Source organism: Mustela nigripes, chromosome 4 (assembly GCF_022355385.1).
Source record: "Mustela nigripes isolate SB6536 chromosome 4, MUSNIG.SB6536, whole genome shotgun sequence".
Taxonomy (NCBI): Eukaryota; Metazoa; Chordata; class Mammalia; order Carnivora; family Mustelidae; genus Mustela; species Mustela nigripes.
The window spans coordinates 81,556,949-81,559,932 of record NC_081560.1 but is presented as its reverse complement, the minus strand read 5'-3'; positions in this window follow the sequence as shown (position 1 = coordinate 81,559,932).

Sequence of the window (2,984 nt, the reverse complement as noted above, 5' to 3'; positions counted from 1 at the left end):
AAAAAAAAAAGACCTCAATGTGAGACAGGAATCCATCAGAATCCTAGAGAAGAACATAGGCAGTAACCTCTTCGACATCAGCCACAGCAACTTCTTTCAAGATTTGTCTCCAAAGGCAAAAGAAACAAAAGCAAAAATGAACTTTTGGGACTTCATCGAGATCAAAGCCTCTGCACAGCAAAGGAAACAGTCAACAAAACAAAGAGGCAACCCATGGAATGGGAGAAGATATTTGCAAATGACAGTACAGAGAAAAGATTGATATCTAGGATCTATAAAGCATTTCTCAAACTTAACACATACAAAACAGATAATCATATCAAAAAATGGGCAGAAGATATGAACAGACACTTTTCCAATAAAAACATACAAATGGCTATCAGACACATGAAAAAATGTTCATCATCACTAGCCATCAGGGAGATTCAAATTAAAACGACATTGAGATACCACCTTACACCAGTTAGAATGGCCAAAATTAGCAAGACAGGAAACAACGTGTGTTGGAGATGTGGAGAAAGGGGAACCCTCTTCCACTGCTGGAGGGAATGCAAGTTAGTGCAGCTACTTTGGAGAACAGTGTGGAGATTCCTCAAGAAATTAAAATTAAGAGCTTCCCTATGACCCTGCAATTGCACTACTGGGTATTTACTCCAAAGATACAGATGTAGTGAAAAGAAGGGCCATTTGTACCCCAATGTTTATAACAGCAATGGCCATGGTCGCCATACTGTGGAAAGAACCAAGATTCCCTTCAACGGGCGAATGATAAGGAAGATGTGGTCCATATACACTATGGAGTATTATTATGCCTCCATCAGAAAGGATGAATACCCAACTTTTGTAGCAACATAGACGGGTCTGGAAGAGATTATGCTGAGTGAAATAAGTCAAGCAGAGAGAGCCAAGTATCATATGGTTTCACTTATTTGTGGAGCATAACAAATAACATGGAGGACATGGGGAGATGGAGAGGAGATGGGAGTTGAGGGAAATGGGAAGGGGAGGTGAACCATGAGAGGCTATGGACTCTGAAAAACAATCTGAGGGTTTTGAAGGGGTGGGGGAGCCAGGTGGTGAGTATTAAGGAGGGCACGTATTGCATGGAGCACTGGGTGTGGTGCAAAAACAATGAATTCTGTTATGCTGAAAAGAAACTAAAAAAAAAAAAAAACAGAAAAAAAAAAGAAAGCTCTTCTGATTGGAGCTCTTTAGTGAAAATATTGTAGACGTTCTAGATCATGTTATTATCTCCAAGATGAGTTTACCTATCTTCTGGCAGAGACCTGAGTTGGGAGGAAGAGTATAGTAAATCAGGGCTTAGTTGATGTAGCTGGATTACAATTTTTGTATGGCTCAGGCTATCTTTGCTTTATCCACTGCTCCTAGGTTGTTATGCTTTGGGACACTAACTCAGAGTCTAAGGGTATTTATTAAGGTCTTTCCTCTTTAATGGGTTAATTCCAATACTTATTTCCTTGGCATTTCAAACACTTATCTCAGCTTTTAAATGTTTTCTACTTTTTGCTTAGTTTTTTAGACTTTTTCTCTGTGCATATAATTCAACAAATGCTTCAAGGAGCAACACTGGCCACTGTAATTAAAGTCAACTCTCCTTGCCTTCCTTACTCTTAGATTTTGCCCCCGCCCACCTTTTTAAAAAATCTATTTGAGCGAGAGTGAGAGAGAGAGAGCAGGGAGAGAGGTAGAGAGAGAGGGAAAGAAACATCAAGGAGACTCCCACTGATTGCAGAGCCCAACACAGGGTTTGATCCCAGGACCCTGAGATCATGACCTGAACTGAAATCAAGAGTCAGACCCTTAACCAACTGAGACACCCAGGCATCCTTAGATTTTTCTTCTTAAATTCTGGATGCCTCACTCCAATTATTGTTTCTTAATCCTACCATATTGAACCTACATACTTCATATATTAACTGAAACTTTTTTCCTTGTGTCTCACCTATTATCTTCTGTCTGGCTTGTCAGTCTCTCTACCCCCATTACAAAAATCAGCAAATGCTCTGAGAATGAAAGTCGTTCATAGAATTTCAGCTTACCTCTTTGTTCACTACTCTTTGGGCTCTTGGCCTGATAGTCCTGATAGTCTCAACAACTCTCCAATGACTTCATACAAATTTCCTCTCCACTTGTAATTTTTTTTTTTAAGGCTTACTTATTTATTTGAGAAAGAGAGAGAAATAGAGTACTAGGGGGTATGGAGGAGTAGTCCCTCTGAGTAGAGAGCCACATGCAGAGCTCCTCAATCCCAGGACACTGAGATCATGACCTGGGTTGAAGGCAGACACTTAACTGACTGAATCACCCTGTTTGCTCCCCCTGCCCTCCCTCTCTCCACCTTGTAATCTTATCTGTCTGTTCTAGTTCTCAGAAAGACTGTTAGTCAGCCAAAGCTACTGTATTATAGCTATGGGGAAATTCCCTGTAAATTGGTTTTGATACGTCGAGAGTTACATATTCTTTTGAGTGTCAGAATTTGAGTGCTTTAACAAGCATTGCATAACCTTTAGTTAAAAAAACAAAAAACAAACAAAAAACCTGGGAAAGCACTTTGCTGTAATACATGTGAAACCCTTTAAATAAGCAATCCAAAGGCACTGTACACTAGTGGAATGGTTCTCCTTACTTTTAAAAGAAGAATGGAAGGAAATCTGTTTTTCAGAATCTGAGAACAGATCATATTTTAGTACAAAATGGTAAAAAAACAAACAAACAAACAAAAAAACACTGTCCCACATATCATTATATAGTTACTTAGTATTTAGAATGGAAAGAATATATGGACTGTAGTACATAGGAATTTACTTTGCAACCCATTGGATACCTGAAATATTACTGCCCACTAGTTTTCCAACTAGAGCAAAGACAAGAAACAGCGTTGTGCTATAGTTAAATGAATAGTGTGAAAGCTTCAATGGCAACAACAGAGTTCCAAAGTTGAGATATTACAGATTGTGGGGCTT